Source organism: Macrobrachium nipponense, chromosome 47 (assembly GCF_015104395.2).
Source record: "Macrobrachium nipponense isolate FS-2020 chromosome 47, ASM1510439v2, whole genome shotgun sequence".
Classification (NCBI taxonomy): Eukaryota; Metazoa; Arthropoda; class Malacostraca; order Decapoda; family Palaemonidae; genus Macrobrachium; species Macrobrachium nipponense.
Window position 1 is genome coordinate 8,568,227 of NC_087222.1, and position 24,223 is coordinate 8,592,449.

Genomic DNA, 24,223 nt, shown 5'->3' on the forward strand with positions numbered 1-24,223 from the left:
CAGTGGCTTCCAAAATCTCTCTAGGTCTTCCTTGCTTGGTGGTGTTCATACCTCCACTGTTTCTTTCATGTTTCTATAAACAATCTTTGGATTTGTTTTCACCAAAACTGCCAATTTATCTGTTCTGCTTTTATCTGTTGTTTGTTTCTCATTTGTGCAGCTAGGGCCTTTACTAGTGCCAATTTTCCACTCAATTGTTCATCCCCTATTCTGTATTTTTCATTACTTCATTAGTTACTTGAGCAGAATTTGTAAGTGATATTGAATCTGTCATATGGTTGGTCCATTTGAGAAATCTCTGCCGGTAACTGGTTTATTTTATCATATTGTTTCTTTTTCCTCTCCAGAATGCAATCTCATATGACGTGTAAGACTTGATTTATGGGAAAATGCTTTCCCACATTCGTTGCACATGAATGGGTTTTCTCCAGTATGGAATCTCATATGAAGTTTAAGTTTTGGTGTCTGGGAAAATGGTTTTCCACATTCCTTGCAAATGCATGGCTTTTCTCCAGTATGTAATCTCATATGAAGTTTATGACCTTGTTTCTGGGAAAATGCTTTCCCACATTTGTTGCACACGAAAGGCTTCTCTCCGGTGTGGATTCTCATATGATTGTAAGATGTGGTTTCTGGGAAAATGCTTTCCTACATTCCTTGCAAATGAATGGCTTTTCTCCAGTGTGTAATCTCATATGAAGTTTAAGACTTACTTTCTGGGAAAATGCTTTTCCACTTCGTTGCAAATGAAATGGCTTTTCTCCAGTATGTAATCTCATATGAAGTTTTAAGACTTCGTTTATGTGGAAAATGCTTTTCCACATTCCTTGCAAATGAATGGCTTCTCTCCTGTATGGATTCTCCACTATGAAACTATAAGGATTATGTTTCTGGGAAACATAATCTTATTGCTGGTAGGATTTGTGATATCACTTGTAAGATTTTTTGTATTGTAAAATGCTTTCTCACAGTCATGGTGATCTGAAAGGCTTCTCTCCATTGTGACTATTCCTTCTTTCTTGTTTTACTTCCTTTTTGGAAGTTTGTGGATGTTTTTCATTCACTGTTGAATTCATTTCATATGAATATTCATCATCTTCATTAGACTCACAGAATTCCTCTGGTTCTATTTTGATGTCCATCAATGGATCCAGGGACAAAAAGTCTCCATCACTGGTTCCACTAAAGGCAGCCATGTTGCTGTTTTCTTGGTTTATGGAAGGCAGTGATAATGCACCTTCAGTTTCACTTTTCAAAGAAAATTCTAAAGAATATTCTGGATTCATTTTAGCCTTATATTCTGTCCCGTTCTGTAATGACAATGTGTTCAATTCACAGCTTTTAACACAGAATTGTTTACAAATAATTACTGAATAAATCTGTTAAAAAAATAAGTACTATATCTTGAAGGACTACAAACAGATTTCACTGCTGATGTATGAATCTAATATTCAACACAAATTTTACTTGTTTAAATTTATTAAATACACATACAATAATTCACTGTTGTTTCATATGCTTAAGAGTTGCTATTGGTAATGTTCCATGTAGTACCATTAAACAACATGCATTTCCCAAAATCCTGATGCTAATCAAAACTGATGAAGGAAGGAAGGTTCTTCTGAGGGAGAATCTGAAATCAAACACGAGTTAGGAAACATAATGCCAGAACTGAGGTCAAATTCAATTCAGGTTCATAAAGGTCTCAGGCCAATTAACAAAGCGTGCATTTTGATAGTTCTATCCAAACATGAATACAATCCCACCAAACCGTTGTTTTCCAGACGAGACCAGACAGCTCAAAACATATTCCTGAGGCAACAATGCAACAATAGATTAACAGTTAATATTGACACCCACCTCCTCACATCTGTAAACCTTCTTGGCTTGAACACATCTTATTAACAAATCAAAGGCAAGAATGGAAAATGCAAGACACCAGCATAAATGTTTTGTGAGATACAGCAGGAAGGGTACAGTACACAGCAAATGCTCAGTTATATGTGACCTAGCTACTCATAACACCATATTATCCACAAATGCGGTAGATAATAAGAAGAAAAAATAGTAAGGGTGAATTGAGTAGTAATTTGAAGAGAGATGAAAGTTTTCAAATTAGTTTTTTTCACTGATTGTTATTGTGGATACAAATCCAAAGAGTAGCTATTATGACCAGCAACACTACTGACAGTCTTGGAAGGTATGTGCTGCTACATTTCTTCAAATATGACATTGTTTTCAGAGCTATACGAACCAGAGCTTTTGATGGAATGGAAATAGTCTTTTTCAGTGGCACGTTTGGAAATGGGTTAACTGGTGGTTAAGAAGAGTGAGTAGGGTAATGAACAAAGAGGGGTGGCTGTGAAGGGAGATATGATATAAGGTTTATGTTTATACCTAAGAAAATTTCATATTACAGCATTTCTTCAAAATCTACATGAATGTATACATACATAAATAAAAATGAATAGAGTAAAAAGCCCTTTTGGTTTTCAATGCTGCAAAGGTGGAATAAATACATTTTTTTTAAGTAATTTGTATTTTTCCTAATATACAAACCCGAAGGTCTTTACATATGGATATAATTGCAGCGCAAGCTGGAAAACAGCCGTTTAACTTTAAATAAGGTGGTTAACTATCAACGGTAGAGTGGGAGTCCCCCTACCCCTATCCTTATGTTTCACTTTAAACCTTCTGGCTCAGGTAGCAGAATGAGGGGTGGCTTGAGGTGGGACATTTATGTAAAGACCTGTAGGTTTGTATGTCCAGAAAAATACAAATTACTTAAAATATTTGAAGTTTGTTCCTAAATAAATACAAACCTTTGGTCTTTATGTATGTATTAAAGGCACTAGTAGTAACATATAATATCAAATAATTAAATAGTGCGGTTGATAACCTTAGCTCTTGCCGGTTAGAGACAAATGCAAAACGCTGGATTCCTTGATGATGCTGAGATGAAAAAACAAACAGGAAACTTGCCAGTGCACAATTGAGGTCATTGATGCATTCCAAAGACATGAGTTAATCATGAGTTTCATATATGTAGCGTGTGTGTATATCTGTGCATCAGTTAGTGGGTGTGAGTTCACTACGCATGTCACAGAAAATGACATATAATCTCTGGTAAAGAAAAGATTGGACGGGCAGCTGTCTGTGGACAGTAGTGTTTTCGGTGTAGAAGAGGCATTGCAGGTTTATCGGAAAAGGTAAAGTAAAGTGGAAAACTTTGGAAAAGTTAACATCTGAAGTGACAATTACTTCAGTTCTAGAGAAAGGGAAGTGCGATGTGACACACATTTTATTGATGAACTTTAATGTTTTATGGTGTCATAATTATGACACTTAGAGAAAAAGGGGGTACTTACTTAAATATGACTTTGGGAAGAATATGATAGTTTAACGTTTCTTTTTTTTGGTTATTCTTAAATCATTTCATTCCAACCACTTTTATGTTAGCTAATTTTGGGAAAACCGAAAATATAAGCGGGAGTTTAATATTAGCCTAGTTTGATACTTTGATCTTCAGCTAACTTCAGAGATGGCATTCAACAGGAAAGGTAGGCCACGTACCAGTTAGAGTTTTTTTTCATTTGTTTTAAACGAGTGACATTTTGACCTCATATATTTTGACCTTGAATAGTCCACATGGGCCAAATGGTGTGGCATCATTTAACCTTTCTGTCCAAGGAACTTGTGTCTGAGCTGTAACCTGCTCAGCAGATGGCATACCACACTTCACTCCTCCCATTGAGTGGAACATGTTATGACCATCTAAAGTTGCCACATTGTAACCAGCATTGTCATACACGGATATAGGATTGTGGACTGACTTCTGTAGACGTGTTTAATGTTACTGATGCCTCATCATTCAAGACTTCTCTATATGGTGAACAAAAATCGTAGATTAGAGAGTATATCTACGCCAGTACTCGTGATCCATACTTTCTGTATAGATGAACACTTAACTCTATCTGAATTGGGGAGACAAATGACCATGGTTGTACTGCGACAATTATATATAGCGTGTTGAAGCTGACAGACTCCCTCTGAATGTCATCTTCCCTACGTTTGAAGACCCCTTCTATCAATAACCTAAGAGACTCCGGAACAAACTCACTACTTCCTGATATGAGTCGCTCTGCAGAGGTAAACAAATGACACTCATAAGGGCGCAACAACCTGTCAACACAACTTTCAAGACCTGATTAAACAAACATCTGGAAACAAGTTAGAAATGCAATTTGACCGCCATTTTCTTTCAATAATTATTGGAAAAAGTGTCATGGGATTTTTTTACGAATTTTGGGATTTACTTCCTATTGGTAATTAACTTCTGCATGTCCTGAGAGTATCAGCTTACTGATCGAAATGTCTGGGTTCAACCCTAATTGTCCTGTGCTACAAGAACTTCACTCATACACACACCCTAAGAGAGAGAGAGAGAGAGAGAGAGAGAGAGAGAGAGAGAGAGAGAGAGAGAGCAGTTTTCTGTTGCTACCAAAAGACATTTTCTTCTGCTACTGAGAGCCTATTCTGTGTGTCCCTGAATGTCTAAGTGTGAGTGTTTAACATGTCTGCATGTATGAGTGTGAGTGTGTATGTAAGAGTGTGTATTCATGTGTGTGTAAGTGAGTGTATGCATGTGTATAAGTGTGTGTGTGTATTCATGTTTGTGTAAATGTGAGTGTATGCATGTGTGTGGAAGTGTGTGTGTATGCATGACAGAGAGAGAGAGAGAGAGTTAAAATGCCACCTAATCTGACACATCTGACCAATGTTAACTGTAGAAATAGATGGCAAAGTGCCATGCCCAGCACAAGACCGGAAATTCAGGTGTCGGATGTCGGCGTAAAATACTAACCAGTTAATAAATGAACATTGTCTGTAGAGAAACTAACTACTACAGAAAACTAACTGACCACTATAGTAGACCCACATGTGGACTCACAAAGCGCTGTAGAAATGAAGGAGTGTGTTCACTAGATATCTTATTCACGTGAACTTCATCTCCTTCCTAATCCTAACAAAGTAGCGACTTTCACCCAGAGTCCCTCATCATTCATCCACAATTAGAATTGCAATAAAATATCAATTAAATAAATTCGTTCCCATTCACCCAAAACCTCCTCCTAACAGCTCTTCCTAACCCCCCAACGCCATTCAGGGTCTAACCAAGGCCATGGACTGCAATGAGGCCCACTTGCCTCCAATGGAACAAGTCAATTCTAAACGAGTAGTAACAAGAAGGGGAAAGGAAAATAAATAAGTTCTATTTTATCAGGAATCATTGTTCAGTACTACTGTCCGACATGCAAATTATTTACTTTTTACATTTTCATTCTAATAAATCAAGCATAAATATCATCTCCTATAATTCCTGTATAGTTACTCAATGCGAAACACATTTTTCAGACCTTTTTAGGCCCTCTCTCCTTCACCTGTCTTTAACCGCTAATAAATTGGTCTGTCAGCTGTTAAGCACTTACAAGGGATTCTGCACCGGTGAAAAGTACTTACAGACAGCAGACAGACAGATCAAACTACTGATTTTTGTAGTAAGATTCTGCATCAGACTATTATTCTGAGTAGGACGCCTGCCTCCATCCATATGGAACCTTTAAATGGAGCTTTTTATAGATAAAACCAACTGTATATATAAAATTATTTAATAAGTTTCGTTTTTCAACTTGGTGAATAGGGTTAAATTGTATTATAGATATTTTGTGTCCATTTTTACATGTAAACATTGTTTAGTCTATTTTGGAATGTTACTTCTGCAATTTGTTCATTTATGTTAATTGTTAAGCAGTTCTTGAACCGACTATTTATGCTGGTAGTTATCAGTGTTGGAACTACACTGTAACAGGTATGAGTTTCTGGAAATAGACGTTTCTTTAGGATCAAGGTTTTTCATGACTGACAGAGTATATCAGTAGAAGAAGTCTCCAGTGTTAAGAACACTTCTTTGGAAATTCGTTTTGCTTATACTGGATGTAACTTAGAGTAACACAGATGTAAGTTTATTTCTTTACTGAAATTTGTGTATATTCTATTTCATGTATGTGGTGTTTTCTAGTTATATTCAAACTATTGTCAATTCTATGTTTATTATGGAATTTCTATCTCACAGTTTTAGTAAGTTTGTATATTTTGTTGTTTTCAGTTTCTTGAACCTCGTCGCCTTGTACTACTAGCTTGGTACTCATCATTGGTTCTGTGGTCTCGGAGTACTGACCAACTATAAGCCCTTACAGTAATGGTCAACCTAAGTTGTAGTCCTTAGTGTTACGTGAATTTAAAGCTTTAAGTAGGTTTAAAGCATTTTGTGACATCAACTTGAACTTTATATCTAATTTCAAATAAAGAGATCTGATCGCCTGAAAGAGAAGCTACACTGGCAGGGTTGATAGTCAGTATGCTATGAGAGAGGAAAAACAAAAAAAAAAGTGATGGAAGAGCAAGAGCTCAGACTTCAGCAAAAGAAGAGAAAAAAAGAAAGCAATTAGAATTAGAAACAAAATTGCAATGTCTCAAGCAAGAGAAAGAGTTATGCTGAAGCTAACAAAATCTTGGATATCATGACAAAAGATACTCCTTCCCAGTTGAATCCAAAATAATAGAGCCGATCCAACCACAAACCTTTGGATACAAAAGCAGATACTCCTCAGTTGAAAGCGAGCGTTCCCTGTAGTTCTACCCTAAGCCAAATCTTGATATGCAACCACAGTACCAACAAGAAATGCTCCTGAAGACATAGCAGCACATGACTATAGCAATGTTGCTTCCAAGCATAGAAGTACAAAACTTTAAAGGTAATCCTATGAGTTTGCCACTTTCATGATGGCAATTCATGCCAGAATTGCCCCAAATGCTTCGGGTGATGCTGACAAACTGTACTACTTGGATCAGCAACTTGTCAAGAGTATGGTGATCCCTACAAGGTGTCAATGGCATATATTAAGAAACTTATTCTTGGTCTGCACTGAAACACAAAGATCCTCATGGCTTGTATATCATTTCCTTTATTCCTTATTAAATGCAGACATGCAATAACCAACCTGTCCACCACATGGAAGTACTAAAATCATCTTCCTAACCTTCAAGCACTTGTTTAAAAAACTTCCTACATACCTTCGGAACAAGTGGTGTAGCCTGGCTGGACATTTGAGGGAAGAAAGAGAGGAGTTGATTTTGCAGATTTGTTGAATTTGTTTATAGAAAGGCAAAGGCAGCAAACGACCCAGCATTCAGCAAGTTTGCCCTTCAAAATAATTATTCAAAGCCTGAAAATAATAATAATAATAATAATATAATAATAATAATAATAATAATAATAATAATAATAATAATAATAATAATAATCAACTGGGAATACAATACTTACAAGCTCTGGAATAAGACTAGCAGAGGTTAATATCAGGAGAGGGATCTTCCAGGGCGACTCACTTGTCCCCACTACTCTTCGTAGTAGCCATGATTCCCCTGACAAAAGTACTACAGAAGATGGATGCCGGGTACCAACTCAAGAAAAGAGGCAACAGAATCAAACCATCTGATGTCATGGACGACATCAAGCTGTATGGTAAGAGCATCAAGGAAATAGATACCCTAATCCAGACTGTAAGGATTGTATTCTGGGGACATCAGGATGGAGTTTGGAATAGAAAAATGCGCTTAGTCAACATACAAAAAAGGCAAAGTAACGAGAACTGAAGGGATAAAGCTACCAGATGGGAGCAACATCAAACACATAGAATGAAGCAGGATACAAATACCTGGGAATAATGGAAGGAGGGGATATAAAACACCAAGAGATGAAGGACACGATCAGAAAGAATATATGCAGAGACTCAAGGCGATACTCAAGTCAAAACTCAACGCTGGAAATATGATAAAAGCCATAAACACATGGGCAGTGCCAGTAATCAGATACAGCGCAGCAATAGTGGAAATGGACGAAGGCAGAACTCCTACCGCAGCATAGATCAGAAAAACCAGGAAACATATGACAATACACAAAGCACTACACCCAAGAGCAAATACGGACAGACTATACATAACACGAAAGGAAGGAGGGAGAGACTACTAAGTATAAGAGGGACTGCGTTCAACATTGAGAATAGAGCACTGGGGCAATATCTGAAAAACCAGTGAAGACAGTGGCCTAAAGAGTGCATGGGAAGAAGGACTAATAAAAGTAGACGAAGACCCAGAAATATACAGAGACAGGAGAAAGACAGACGAACAGAAACAGGAGGACTGGCACAACAAACCAATGCACGGACAATACATGAGACAGACTAAAGAACTAGCCAGCGATGACAATGGCCAATGGCTACAGAGGGGAGAGCTAAAGAAGGAAACTGAAGGAATGATAACAGCGGCACAAAGATCAGGCCCTAAGAACCAGATATGTTCAAAGAACGATAGACGGAAATAACATCTCTCCCATATGTAGGAAGTGCAATACGAAAAATGAAACCATAAACCACATAGCAAGTGAATGCCCGGCACTTGCACAGAACCAGTACAAAAAGAGGCATGATTCAGTGGCAAAAGCCCTCCACTGGAGCCTGTGCAAGAAACATCAGCTACCTTGCAGTAATAAGTGGTACGAGCACCAACCTGAGGGAGGAGATAGAAACGATCACGCAAAGATCCTCTGGGACTATGGTATCAGAACGGATGGGTGATACGTGCAAACAGACCAGACGTGACGTTGATTGACAAAGTCAGAAGAAAGTATCACTCATTGATGTCGCAATACCATGGGACACCAGAGTTGAAGAGAAAGAGAGGGAAAAAATAGATAAGTATCAAGATCTGAAAATAGAAATAAGAAGGATATGGGATATGCCAGTGGAAATTGTACCCATAATCATAGGAGCACTAGGCACGATCCCAGAAGATCCCTGAAAAGGAATCTAGAAACAAAAACTAGAGGCTGAAGTAGCTCCAGGACTCATGCAGAAGAGTGTGATCCTAGAAACGGCCACACATAGTAAGGAAAGTGATGGACTCCTAAGGAGGCAGGATGCAACCCGGAACCCCACACTATAAATACCACCCAGTCGAATTGGAGGACTGTGATAGAGTAAAAAAAAAAAAAAAAAAAAAAAAAAAAAAAAAAAAAAAAAAAAAAAAAAAAAAAAAAAAAAAAAACCAAAAAAAAAAAAAAAAAAAAAAAAAAAAAAAAAAAAAAAAAAAAAAAAAAAAAAAAAAAAAAAAATAATAAAAAAAACAATAATAATAATATGAAATCATAAACCACATAGCAAGCGAATGCCCGGCACTTGCACAGAACCAGTACAAAAAGAGGCATGATTCAGTGGCAAAAGCCCTCCACTGGAGCCTGTGTCAAGGAAACATCAGCTACCTTGCAGTAATAAGTGGTACGAGCACCAAACCTGAGGGAGTGATAGAAAACGATCAGGCAAAGATCCTCTGGGACTATGGTATCAGAACGGATAGGGTGATACGTGCAAACAGACCAGACGTGACGTTGATTGACAAAGTCAAGAAAAAAGAAAGTATCACTCATTGATGTCGCAATACCATGGGACACCAGAGTTGAGAGAAAGAGAGGGGAAAAATGGATAAGTATCAAGATCTGAAAATAGAAATAAGAAGGATATGGGATATGCCAGTGGAAATCGTACCCATAATCATAGGAGCACTAGGCACGATCCCAAGATCCCTGAAAAGCAATCTAGAAAACCTAGAGGCTGAAGTAGCTCCAGGACTCATGAAGCAAGAGGGTTGATCCTAGAAACGGCACATATAGTAAGAAAAGTGATGGACTCCTAAGGAGGCAGGATGCAACCCGGAGCCCCACACTATAAATACCACCCAGTCGATGTGGGGGACTGTGATAGAGCAAAAAAAAAAAAAAAAAATAATAATAATAATAATAATAATAATAATGAGGTGGCATAAAAGATAGTAATTATAATACTGGTAATAACAGTAATGATATTGGTGAGAGAAAAAAGGCATTGAGAGTTATAACAGTTAGTGCACAGATTATGTGACTTAAATTTCAACTAGAGACTTTAGGTGGTTACAGTAGTCAGGTCCAGAGGGCTAAATACAAAAATTGAATGTAGAAAAACTTTGACTAGGTAGTATTCACAGTAATAATAATAAAGTAAAATATCAGCCATAAATATAATAATAATGACAGAATCTGCAGATGACATCTTGCCAATACAAAGATTAAGTCCTTTAGGGGACAAATGCCTCATTTTCCCATCTTTCCCACAATTTAGATCTTCTTCTTGCTTCACTCCTTAGGATGCTTTGTATGAGCGAGTTGCTTCTGGTTTCTCCATTCTCGGTTACCAGACTGGACATTGTTCGCCTTACAATGATTTTTAAATTGTCCAGGTGGTTTTCTATGAACACCTGTGTAGCAGAGTGGTAGCGGGGAGTGTTTGTGAGGCGTCTCAAAATGTCATTGTGCACAACAGCGATACGTCTCATGGTCTCTCTGGTATAGTTCATCCAGAGGGAACACCCATAGATACTGTAGCAGTACGAGCGGAAGAGCAGCAGTTTCACGTCTCGGTGACAGAGAGCAAACTTCCTTGCAATCATGTTCCACCATTGCACATAGTTTACGACGCCTCTGTTCTATGTCTGCCGTACTTTTGGTCATCCATGATAATGGGACCTAAATACAGAAATTCATGCACAAATTCCAGCCGATGGTTTCCGAGGAAAATTTGTTTCTGCAATATGCTTAAGCGATTTTGGGAGCAGCGGCATGCACTGGGTCTTGGTTTCGTTCCCCTGCGTATTGGCCGCAAGTGTCGATTAGTCGTTGGAGACCTTGCACTGATGGGGAAATCAGAACCTTATTGTCGGCGTAACAGAGGTTGTTTATAGTTGTTTCATTGACAGTGCATCTGATTGGAGTTAGTTCACTTTGACATTCAAGGCATCCTGTGTATGTATTAAACAAGTAAGGAGAGAGAATGCCCCTTGCGAAGCCCATTTAGGTAGCCGAAGGTGTACAATATATGTTACCCCATTTGACACAGAATTGCTGTGTGTAAAATGCCAACTAGATAAAGGGGTGTGCCTCTTTTGTGCAGCTTCAGGAAGAGCTTCATGTGGTTTACTCTGTCAAATGCTTTTCCCATATCCACCAAAACAAAGGAAACAGGAGAGGCTGATGATAGGTAGTAATTCAGCAATTCTTTCAGTATGTAGATGCAGGTGTCGGTTTAGTGGTTTGCTTTAAACCCGAACCGGTTGTCAATGGTGTGTAGAAAGGGGAGAAGCCTCACTAGAAGAACCGACTCAAGTATCTTTGATGCGATTGTTGTGATTGCAATTGGCCGGTAGTTGCCAGGGTCAGCTGCCTCCTTTAGCTTGTTTTTGATTAATGGTATCAAGTGAACTACGAGTAGGGAGTCTGGAAGAAACTGGTGAATTATGCACGCATTGAATAGGGCAGCTAGCAAAAATGTAAATAATCGATGACAGAATTTGAAAGCCTCTGCGGGAAGACCATCACAGCAGGCAATTTATTATTAGGTAGGCTGTTTATAGCATCGCTGATGTTAAATGAAGTAATACAGTCTGCAAAAGGAATTGAATGTTTTCAGTAAGGAGGTTATCTGCATCCCTTCAGGAATCTTGATCATTTATGCAATTCAGGATGTTGTTGAAGTGATCTCCCCACATACTTGCCGATAGCCTCGTCTCCAACTGCTTCCCTACTCTCTGTGATAGCTTTTTAGTTTTGGGATTTAAGGACTAGATATCTTTCCTTTTAAAGATGAGAATAATCACCAATTCTAAGTTTCTAGACATTGCATCGGCTCTTAGTTGTTTTTTATTTAATCTGCAGTGCTTAAGAGCAAGTTTGAACTGCGCTCTTGCCTGTCTCATTAGTAATGCAGGGTGTCCTTCCCTCGGGCTACCATTTTGCCTTCACAGTAAAAACATTTCTCGTGATTATGTATCAGTTCTTTAACCCAGTCAATCTATAGGCAGCCCTGCCCGAAGCAAGTATAGCTAGATTATGTTCGAATAGAATTCATTCAGATTCCTCCTATGGTGATCATTTCTACAATTTGTGTTAGTACAAAGTAAGGCATCTGCCGTTGAACTATTGATTGCAACCTGGTTTCCGTGGACACCTAAAGTATCTGGTTTTCTGTTAGCCCTCTTACGCCGATTGGACGTATTAAACGTCGAGTCAAAATGTCTCCCGTATGCCGATTGGACGTATCATACGTCGGCTCAAAAAGTTTTTTTAAAAATTCGCGGAAAATACTTATAGGCATACCAGCCGAAACTTTTGTATCACGCGCCTTGGGGGATGCTGGGAGTTCACGGATCAAGCGTTGTTTTGTTTACAATCGCTACGCAGGCGCGCAAGCGCGAATTTCTTTCTTATCGCACTAAAAGTATCAGTGACACATCTCGAAATTATTTCGTCACTTTGACATAATTATTGCACCATTTTAAATTATCCTTTACATGAAGTATTATATATGAAATGTGCGCAATTTCATGCACAATACAACTAAAAAAAGTACTCATGATTGTAGCTTTTATCAATTTTGAAATATTTTCATATAAATAACGATAAGTGCAAAATTTCAACCTTCGGTCAACTTTGACTCTACAGAAATGGTCGAGAACGCAATTGTAAGCTAAAATTCTTAAATTATTAGTAATATTCAATCATTTGCCTTCATTTTTCAACAAATTGGACGTCTCTAGCACATATTTCGATTTATGGTGAATTTATGAAAAAACTTTTTCCTTACGTTCGTGCGATAACTCTTCCGATAAATTTTTTCGTGCGATTGTTCCTAATGTTTGCACCCTTTTAAATTGCCGTTACATAAAGTTTTATATATGGAAATGTGCGCAATTTCATGCACAATACAACAAAAGACAACCAATGGTTGTAGCTTTTTATCAGTTTTGAAATATTTTCATATAAATAACGTTTAAGTGCAAAAATTTCAAACTTTCGTCAGCTTTGACTCTACCGAAATGTCGAAGAAAAAAAACGCAATTGTAAGCTAAAACTCTTATATTCTATTAATATTCAATCATTTACCTTCATTTTGCAACGACTTGGAAGTCTCTAGCTCAATATTTTGATTTATGGTGAATTTATGAAAAAAAAAAATTACGTTCGCGCGGTAACTCTTCCGAAAAATCAGAATTTTTTTGTGCGATTGTCGAAATGTTTGCACCATTTAAAATTAGCTGTTTCATAAAGTTTTATATATGAAAATGTGCGCAATTTCATGTAGAATACAACTAAAAATGATTGAAGGTTGTAGCTTTTCTCTTTTTTCGAAATATTTGCATATAAATCACGATAAATAGAAAAAAAACCACGTTCGGTCAAATTTGACTCTACGAAATAGTTGAAAAACGCAATTGTAAGCTAAAACTCTTACGGCCTAGTAATATTCCGTCATGTTTCTTCATTTTGAAACAAATTTGAAGTCTCTAAAACAATATTGTGATTTATGGTGAATTTTTGAAAAATATATTTACCTTCACTCCGCGCGCCGATTCGCGGCCGCAAGTCTCCGAAATACGTACATGGCATTATCCTAATATTTGCTCTTTTCATATTAGCCTTTTTATAGAGTTTCATATATCAAAATGTGCGCAAATTCATGAAGAATACAATAAAAAATAATTGAAGAATTGTAGCTTTTCCATCTTCGAAATATGTGCATATGAAAAAATATATATATTAAAATTTCGACATTCGGTCAAATTTAAAACTCGTCCGAAATGGTCGAAATCTGCAATTCTAATCTAAAACTCTACAGTATCGTAATATTCAATCATTTGTCTTAATTTTGAACAAATTGGAAGTCTCTAGAACATTATTTAGAATTACGGTGAATTTTTGAAAAAAATATTTTTTTTGCGTCCGCGCGTTACGAATTCGTACATCATTTTGTGATAAATACCGGTGTTACTTTTATTTGTTTTACAATGTATTTATATATCAAAATGATTGCAATTTAGTGTACAATACAACGCAAAAAAAAAGTAACTGGTTAACTTTGACCGTTTTCTGCACAGCGTGATTTGAATACAATTATGTATGAATTTTTTTTTTTTCGCTACCATATATCGCATTATTTACCATATGATAATGATATTATTTTTCATTTTATGATGGTTGCATTCTAAACTTCAGGCATGACAAAAAATGGAGCCAAAATGAACTCTTAATCTTCAAAAGTACACGCGCTGTAATTTTTTGAAAACATTATTTTTTCCACTTTCCGCGCTCACTCCAAACCAGGCCCGGCATACGGGAGACGTTTTTGATTTTTAGGGCTCCGGCTTAAGAGGGTTAGTTTAAAAATCCCAGTTACTTTTACTGCTGGTGGGCAGTAAAGTTAGGGGGTTCACGGTAGGGAGGGATGGGGTACTGAATGACACCTGTAATAAGGTGTGTGATCGTAGCCCGTGCAAGATTGTAGCGAATATTGCAAGATGTGATGTAATGGTCCAGCCATGAGGTTGTAATTGTGTCCACTCTATTATGTACATATGAATAAGAGGAGGGAGGGAGGAGTATTACATCGCTAAAATTTGGAGAGCATGATTTTTGATAGAGTGAGTAAGTTCATTATAAAAATTGTTTTGTGGGGTAAGAATTCAGGTCCCTGATTATACAATATGATCAGCAGGAGAACGTGAATAAATGCTATGTAACTCCCCTAGGATCATGCAGTAATGATCAAAATTACTGTTATTTACCCAGGGCATATAAACATTAATTATTAGGATTTTAGAGTTCCCTACTGTCACTTGAAGCCCCAGCAATCTGTCACTCCTGTAGGTCATCACCTTTATCATATTGTCTAACGATTCACACAGGAAAGAAAGACCCCCTTTTGGGCGACCGGCTACGATTTGATCTGTAACTTGCATCGATGAAGTCAAGAAGGTTCTGAAGTCTTCAAGTACTGAATCACAGATGACATGGTCAGGTGGCCAGAGGAGCATTTCTTGCAATGTAATGATGCCTTTAAAGTTTTTGCAGAACATGTTTAGGAGAGGAATGTTCCGCTTGAGGCCGAAAATATTGCAAGAGATTATGTTTAATGTATCCATGGCTACTCACAAAGATGGGAGATGAATGTACAGATCATTTGGATGGATGGGGGGTTAGCCAAGATGAGTGGGCAGTCACTCACCGTGTGCGGTTGGTTGGCACTTGTGGTGACCCTGACCCTGGTTGGGGTGTCAGTAAGTTCCCCTGGGGGGCAGGGGGTTGGTCTTGGATTAGGTTATATCTTGAAACTGATATATTAGGACCAAAATTCTCGCCTTTAAGAACGTCGAGGTGTTGAAATAGGAAGCTAATACTATAAGCCACTTTATGTTTACTTTTGCATGGGAGTTCATGAGAGATGAGTGGGTTAGAGCCAGTGAGAAACTTGACTCTCTCCACTATGGCGTCTATCGTCACCGATGAGCGCAGATTGTGAATTACTATGTGACATCTCTTCTCAGGTGTCGGGCAAGGTGAAACACGAATGTTGGGCTCCAGTCCAGCGGCCAAATGAGAGGTTCTTCTCTTCTTTCTGCTTGTTTGTATCTGTCACCCGCCAGACCCCTCATGGTCACTCTCATCTGCATCCACAATTGGGGGTTGTGGGGGAGAGATAGGGTGGGGAGAATCATGAGGGCTGGTAATCATCACCGGAGATCTATCTTTCACCGGAGTCACTGGTGAGTGAGAAGAATTTGGGAGACCAACAGTCCCCTCAGAATGGTCTAAAGGTGATGGGGGCACTTCTGTGTTGCTGGGAGGCGAGGAAAAAACTGGATGCTGCATCCAAAGGAGTCTGGTGGCTATCTGTATGATTGTCCATCAGTTCCTGCACTCCTTTGATCACATCCCAGATCCGTGCAAGATTATTTGTTTTCACAGTTTTAAGACTGTCTAGGGATTTCTGTAGTCCTTTGATCACGTCACAGATTCTTGAGAATTTATCATTTGTCTTCTTAATTTTTTCAGAGTTTTTCCAATTATTTCTGAGAGGGATTTTGCTGTTTGGAAGGCATTTTCGGCAGTGTGGTACACCACAGGTAGGCTTAGGTCAGAAAGCCCCTTTGGAGGCAGTGTAAGGGTCCTTGGCTTCAAGCTCAAATACTGTTAACAAAAGAACAAAAGTTCAAGCTTTGCTACCCAAGCAGAACTGAATCCAGAAAATAGAAAGACATCAATAGTGTCTGAGAAAGAGAAATGTCCAATGTGGAAGAAAAACCATGATCTTGATGAATGTTGGAATTTTGCTAAGAACCTCTGAAGAAAAAATAGATTTCCTTAAGGAGAGAAGGTTCTGCTTTGGATGCTTTGGTCTCAACCATACTTCTAAAGGATGTATGAAAAAGAAGCAATGTAAGACATGCTGTAAGAGGCATTTCACATCATTGCATATCGAAGGATTCAAGCTACATAAAGAGAATGATATCTCGTCTAGCAAAGTAGCAAGTGAAATTATTGTTGGCACATGTACTACCAATCATGTCTGTGAAGTAAATACAATATTACAGGCTATTCTCCAAGTAAAAGTATATCAAAAAGGAAACAAAGTAGTTTGGACTTATGCCTTTTTGATAATGGCAGCACTGGTTGTTCCATCACAGAGAGTTTACAAGAGCAGATAGGTGCATCTGGAACAGAGACATGTTTAAAGCTCCAAACCATGCATGGGGTAAGTATTGTGAATACTTTGGCAGTTAATAATTTGTGGTACAGATATGGAAGGAAACAACACTACTGATCTGCCAAAAATCTTCGCTCATCAAGATATCCCAGTGAGTCATCAACAGATACCAAAACCAGAATTGCTCAAAAAGATAGCCAGTCTGAGGAATGTTGCTGATCTGATTCCTGATTATAGAAAAGATCTGGAGATTGGTTTATTGATTGGCAGTAATTGCTCTAAAGTACTGCAACCATTTGAGATGCTTCCAGCCAAGGGTCAAGATTCCTTTGCAGTTCTTTACCACTATGGATGGACTGCTAGTGGCACTCTACATTCTAAATACTGCCCAGAGAAGAACAGTATTTCATGTCACCATTTCTGTCTTCAGAAAGTTGAAAGGGTAAAGGAGTGTCTTCATCCTGCAGCTGTGACCCATTAGTTTGAAAGAGACTTTAGTGAGAAAGATGTTGGTAGAGTTCCTGATGAGAAAGGTCTGTCACAAGATCATCAACAGTTCCTCAAAGAAGTGGCAGAAAACATTCAGTTTACTGATTGGACAATACCAGCTTGCTTCCCCTACCATTTAGAACCAATAAAGTTAACTTGGTAAACAATAGAGAACAGGCAGTGAAACAAGCACAATGGCAAAGAAGAAAAATGAAACTAAAACCAAAGTACCATGAAGATTATGTGGAATTTGTTGAGAAATTGGTATCTAAAGGATACACTTATAAGGTTCCAGAGGATCGGTCATATGATGAAAAGCCTGCATGGTATATACCTCATCATGATGTCTACCATCCAAAAAAAAAAATTATAGTAGTGTTTGACTGTAGTGCTAAATACCTGGGTAGTTCCCTAAATGACAAGTTGATGCAAAGTCCTAATGTGACGAATTCCCTGGTTGGAGTTCTCATCAGATTTTGTGTGGAAAGGGTGGCCTTGATGGGTGACATAGAATCTATGTTTTACCAAGATTTGGTACCAAAAGTCCAACATAGATATATAGTTTCTTATGTTGGCCTGGTGGTGAACTTGAAAGCGAACTTAAGAGTATCGACTGGTTGTTCACTCTTTGGAGCAGCATCATCACCCAGCATCGCCAATTACGCTTTGAGGCAGCAGCTGACCATGCAAAGACAAAGTATGGGCCAGATATATAACGCACCATTAAGACTAATTTTTATGTGGATGATATTTAAAGTCTATACATTCAGAAGAGCAGGCATTAAGACTTGTGAAAGATGTTACAGCAGCGTTGAAAGAAAGAGGTTTTCGGCTGACAAAGTTTGTGAGTAACAGCAAGCTGGTGTTGAAATCAATCGAGCAAGAGGACCGTTCAAAAGATCTACAAACATGTTATCTTGACTATGATGAACTTCATGCAGAACTTTCTCCGCAAGCTTGGACCAAAAACCACTTACAAGGAGAGGCATTTTGTCAACAGTATGATCCTCTTAGTGTTTTGTAGCTCTCCTTATCTTTTGCCAGCTAAGAGGAATTCTTCGAGAAGTTTGTCAGGATAACACCTTGGATGGGAGGATGTTTATTCCCGAAGAATACCAGAGGCCCCCTGGAGAAGGTGGCTTGATGGTTTACCAAGCCTAGGTAACTAAAGATTCCAAGATGTGTCAAACCAAAAGATTTGGTAGAATAACTTGCACACAGCTGCACATGTTTTTCAGATGCTAGTAATGAAGGCTATGGTGCTGCAGCATACATAAGACTCCGATAGCAGTGGGAGGATTTCTACTGCTCTGCTTATGGGAGAGTCTAGAGTGTGTCCTGTAAAGGCAACAAACATACCCCCCCGACTTGAATTGGACTGCTGCAGTGGTGTCCATAAATCTAGCACAACACACTTTGAAAAAGCTGCAGATTACATTGGACCAGACATTCTTTCACACAGATTCTTCAACATTCTTCACTATATTTTTAGTGATCGTAAAAGGCTTCCTATCTTTGTTGCAAATAGAGTGATAGTAATTAAGTATTTATCTGAAAATGAACAGTGGAGATATGTTAGAGTAAAGAGAATCCTGCTGATATTGCATCAAGAGCTTTCAAAGTCAGCAAATGCTGAACAGTGACATTTGGTTTGATGGCCCATATTTTCTTGAGAGGGACCAGAGGAGCTGTCGGAAAAAATGACATGCCCCGAAGATGATGTTGAACTTGGAAGGATCTAAACCTTTTAACAATGATCCAGAAGATGAGGAGGGAAAATGCTGGTTGATAAGTTTCTTACAAGTATTGAGTTTTTCATGGCATCGGTTGAGGAAGGCTGTTGCTGTGTATCACCGTCCTTTTTTTCGTACTGAATCTGAGAAACAAACTAGACTCAATGGTTCAATTACAGCAGATGAATTAGATGCTGCTGGAAAAGCAGTTATCAGATATATCCAGAAGAAAGCTTTTAGTGAGGAAGAGACACTTGCAAAAAAGCAAAGGGTCAAGGGGCAGAGGACTTTGTAGCAGCAGTAGTATAAAACCAGATCTTTCATTGATCCTCAAGACAACTTCCTCACGTTAATGGACTGCTCCCAAAGCAGAAATTTCAGATGATGAGAAAGCATTCCAATGATATTACCTAGACTGAGTCATATCACCACTTTGATTATTCATTGCACATAATGAAAAATTAGCTCATGCTGGATGCACCCATGTGATAGCAAAAGATCTTTACTGGGTTATCCATACCAATGTAAGTGTCTGCCAGGTTCTACAAAGATGTGTCATTTGTAGAAAAATGAGAAACTCGGTTCTAAACCAGAAGATGGCTGATTTACCATTGGAAAGAGTAATTCCAGTGTTCCATTCATACACACACGTAGGTGTTGACTTCTTTGGGCCGCTGGAAGTCAAAGAAGGAAGGCAAACCAGGAAGAGGTACAGTGCATTACTTACTTGTTTGTCTACCAGAGCAATTCATATAGAGACAGCCAATTCCTTAGACATATCGTCCTTCTAAATGCTTTTTAAGAAGGTTTGTTTTCTAGGAGAGGAAATGTGAAAAGACTTGGTGTGACAATGGGAAAACAAAACTTTCATGGAGCTGAGAAAGAGTTGAGGAAGTCACTGCAAGAGATAAATGATGATTGGATTAGGGCTTTCCTCTCAAAAGAAAGCATCAGCTGGACCTTAAATCCCTTACTGCTAGTCATATGGGAGGTGTGTGGGAACGTCAGATTAGAACTGTGAGAAAAGTCTTGACTCCTCTCTTCAAAGAACATGCTGGACGACTGGATGATGAGAGCTACCGCGCTCTTCGCACAGAAGTTGAGGCTATAGTGAATGACCGTCCTTGGACCACAGTCAGCACAGCTTCTCACACAGAAATCAAATGTTGTGATGCCACTACCTGGTGTTTTTCAGAAAGGAGATATGTATCTGAGACAGAGGTGGCGCTATGTTCGATTCTTGGCCAACTTATTCTGGCCTAGATGGCGAAGAAAATATCTATCAACATTACAAGAGAGACCGAAGTGGAACAAGGGAAAGCAGCACCTTCAGGCTGGTGATATTGTCCTTGTAAAAGATGATAATCAGTTAGGAGCAAATGGATGATGAGTCGTGTTATCAGCACTGAAAAGGACAGAACTGGTTTTATAAGAAGTGTAGTCTTAAACACACAAACATCAGAGCTCCATCGACCCATTCAAAAGCTTGTTCTTCTCCTTGCAGGAGAGGAACAATGATTATAACAGTTACTTTTATGTGGATTAAAGGGCTTGAGAGTATATTGCATTTATTAAAGATGTTATTTATATCACCTGCATTTATAGGTATGGTTGATTTTGATAAACAAATAATTTGTTTATAGGGCTGAGAATGTAAACACAGCTTTTTATAGAAACCAATTGCATATATAATTATTTAATAGGTTTCGTTTTTCAACTTGGTGAATAGGGTTGTGTTATAGATATTTTGTGTCCGTTTTTACGTGTAAACATTGTTTAATCTATTTTGGATTGTAATTTCTGTAATATGTTCGTTTATGTTAATTGTTGTTGAGTAGTTCTTGAACAGACTGTTTGTGCTGGCAGCTATCAGTGTTGGAACTACACAGTAACAGGTATGAGTTTCTGGAAGTAAACGTTTCTTTAGGATCAAGGTTTTTGATGACTGACAGAGTAGAAGTCTTCAAAGTGTTAAGAACACTTGTTTGGAAATTCGTTTTGATTATATTGGATGTAACTTAGAGTACCACAGATGTAAGTTTATTTCTTTAGTGAAATTTGCATATATTCAAATTATTGTCAAATCTTTCTTTATTGTGGAATTTCTATCAAACAGTTCTAGTAAGTTTGCATATTTTGTTGTGTTCAGTTTCTTGAACCTCGCCGCCTTGTACTACTAGCGAGGTACTCACCCTTGGTTCTCTGGTCTTGGAGTACTGACCAACTATAAGCCCTTACAGTAATGGTCAACCTAAGTTGTAGTTTTTAGTGTTACGTGAATTTAAAGCTTTAAGTTGGTTTAAAGTGTTTTGTGACATCAACTTGAACTTTATAACTAATTTTAATAAAGTGTGACGTGAGTAACAGTATCTGTGTCTTTTCTACATCTTGTCCCTGTGGCTTTGAAGACAACGGCAGCTACAGAACCAAGAAATAAGAAGGCTTTATGGAAATAAAATGATGTCTCCCCTCGTGACACATACGTAGGCCTCCTGACTCTGCAAGAATATAATCGGGTAGTAAAGAAGCCACCAGATAAATGTAAAAAGACCATAAAAAATTACTCTAGGCCTAGAACAATCCACCACAAGTAGTTCTCCTTCTCTGGTCTACATTGTCCAATACGAGAATAGTACCTATGTAGAAACTCAAAAATTGCCAGTTTTCATAATTCACAATGAATAAAACTAACACTCGGTGAGCAAATCCACAATTCAAAAACAGAGAGAGAGAGAGAGAGAGAGAGAGAGAGAGAGAGAGAGAGAGAGAGAGAGAGAGAGAGAGAGAGAATTCAAAAACAAGAGAGAGAGAGTTATTTTTATCTTCCTTTTCAAGATTTTAATTCCATATTCCAATCTGGTTTGTTATGAGAAATGAATGAAGTACGATGAATAATCATGATGAATGAACAGGTTCATTTCTGTGAACAGAGACAAGCGTGTCAGTCACTGATGCTGAAATAAATTCAACCACAAACCTCATACATTTGTACTAATGTATGAAGCGAAATGGACGTCACATTCTTAACGCCTAAAACATGACCAATTTATCTTCAGTTGGGCCTACTTATCAGCCACTGCCTACCACACCAGAACGGTAGTAGTACATGCTAATATTATGATCTCCCTGCTGAGAGAGAGAGAGAGAGAGAGAGAGAGAGAGAGAGAGAGAGAGAGAGAGAGAGAGAGAGAGAGAATGGTCATCTTCTTCCACTCAATCTGGGCATCAGCGCCCTAAAATGAAAATATTTCAGATTATCAATCAATTAATAATGTGAACAACACAGACATTCAAATACTCACTTAAGAGTAAACCTAATAAATACGACGCTGGATTATTAGAGAAGAAAACACAAAAAAGCAGATATTTTTCTTTTAGAAAAGAATGGGCTGTGCTGTATTAATTACCCTACAAATAAAACAATCTTTATCTGGAGATTATTATGTAGTGATGCTTTTCAAGCAATCACTGGTTGGTTAGGAGAGACAACACAAACAAACAACCCTTACACCTCAGTACCAAACGGACGCACAAACGAACTCACTAACAGAAATACAGGAACTTGATGCAAGAATCATCAGACAAGAAAAGCATCAAATTACGTCTTGAAAATAAACAAAAAGTCACATCGGACTTGATAGAAACATTAACGTCTTCTAGATAAGGATAACATGATTATCAAATATATATAAATGACAATAGACTAAGTACGTATCACACGACTATGGCCTGCTCTGCTCAGCTATGCTTTACTCTGCTCTGCTGAGCTCATGACAACCTCGTCAGCGTTTGACTCAAAACATTGCCCCGTGACTACCATCTCACTCCAATTCTTCCTTCTTCACTACCCTGTCTTAGGATACACACACACTCACACACACACACTATATATATATATATATATATATATATATATATATATATATATATATATATATATATATATATATACTATCTATATATATATATATATATTATACACACACACACACACACATATATATATATATATATATATATATATATATATATATATATATATATATATATATATATATATATATATATATATATATATATATTAATGGTATTACAACAAACATAACATTTTCCACTTGCAAATAACTAGTATCTCAACTAATATGAATTTAATTCTGATAGAATTCATTAACATTTTTAAGGCAATCTTTCTTTTTATTCTCCATAATTACCGAGAATTACCGATATCCAGTTTCACAATATCTAGAGGACTAAGGCATAACTGCTCCCATTATTCTGCAATTGCATTGCATATTCGTCCTTGGTGGGCCAATAAGCTGCGTTTTATCCTGTTTGGAAGTAAGATCGATTTGGCCTATGATATCATCCTATAGGGATGATATCATATACTGCCATTTCGTTGGTATTTGAATCATATGAGACCCAATGGCTGACTGGGTTATGTCAGTCTGAAGGATAATAAGTCGGTTTGGCCACGAAAGAATACCTGAAACTATAGCCATGCCATGCTGGAGAATTTTGGTTGACTTGCAACAATGTCATATTGCAACGACATTGCAATATATTGCCATTTCTCACGTATTTCAGTTATCAGAATGTTAATATTGAATTCTTCCAGTCTGAAAGAATAGTCGGTTCGTCCGACAAAAAAAAAAAAAAAAAAAAATGATGATATCTATAGCCTTCCCATTATTGAGAATTTTGGATGGCTCGCAACACTGTCGTATTGTGCAATTTCTCACGTATTTCAGTGATCAGAATGTCAGTTTTATTCAGTGTGAAGGAAAAGTATGTGATTAAGAAAAATAAACACCGGCACATTCATTATAAACATAAAAAAAAAAAAAAAAAAAAAATAGTACGAATCTCTCTGGTCGGAAAAACAGAGAGAGAGAGAGAGAGAGAGAGAGAGAGAGAGAGAGAGAGAGAGAGAGAGAGAAATCAACTTGCATGTTAATATCTAACTGCAAGTCTTGTTAATGCATAACCACACGAGAGAGAGAGAGAGAGAGAGAGAGAGAGAGAGAGAGAGAGAGAGAGAGTTGGTAAGGAGTCTCTGTACAAATAAAAAATTTTCAAGTATAGTCTAGCAAGAAATATCTAAAAACATATTGAGAGAGAGAGAGAGAGAGAGAGAGAGAGAGAGAGAGAGGCTTGGGAAAAAGATCCTCTGACCGCACCTAGCTAATTGCAACTTCCATTACTATTAGAGAATTTTTTAACCCATGATAGACTATGCAAATGGAGCCTGGCACTGACTCTCTGGGACAAATTACACTTCCTATCTACCTGATGCTGTTATGTAGTAGCAATGAA

At 37.8% G+C, this 24,223-nt stretch overlaps 2 protein-coding genes and 1 pseudogene across 3 annotated transcripts in view; 1 reads left to right on the plus strand and 2 right to left on the minus strand.

Annotated features, from left to right (window-relative positions):
• The window catches only part of LOC135204693 (zinc finger protein OZF-like), a 553,364-nt gene extending 546,167 nt beyond the window's left edge, over positions 1 to 7,197 (minus strand). For both annotated transcript variants that reach the window (XM_064234851.1, XM_064234850.1), the window contains exon 1: positions 7,135 to 7,197. The gene's annotated coding sequence lies outside the window, so the exon portion shown is untranslated. The remainder of the gene's footprint in view (positions 1 to 7,134) is intronic.
• LOC135204517 (uncharacterized) overlaps positions 1 to 24,223 on the plus strand; it is a 624,442-nt gene that overhangs the window by 277,810 nt on the left and 322,409 nt on the right. The gene's annotated exons all lie outside the window — the stretch shown is intronic.
• LOC135204515 (zinc finger protein 420-like) overlaps positions 311 to 24,223 on the minus strand; it is a 101,938-nt pseudogene continuing 78,025 nt past the window's right edge.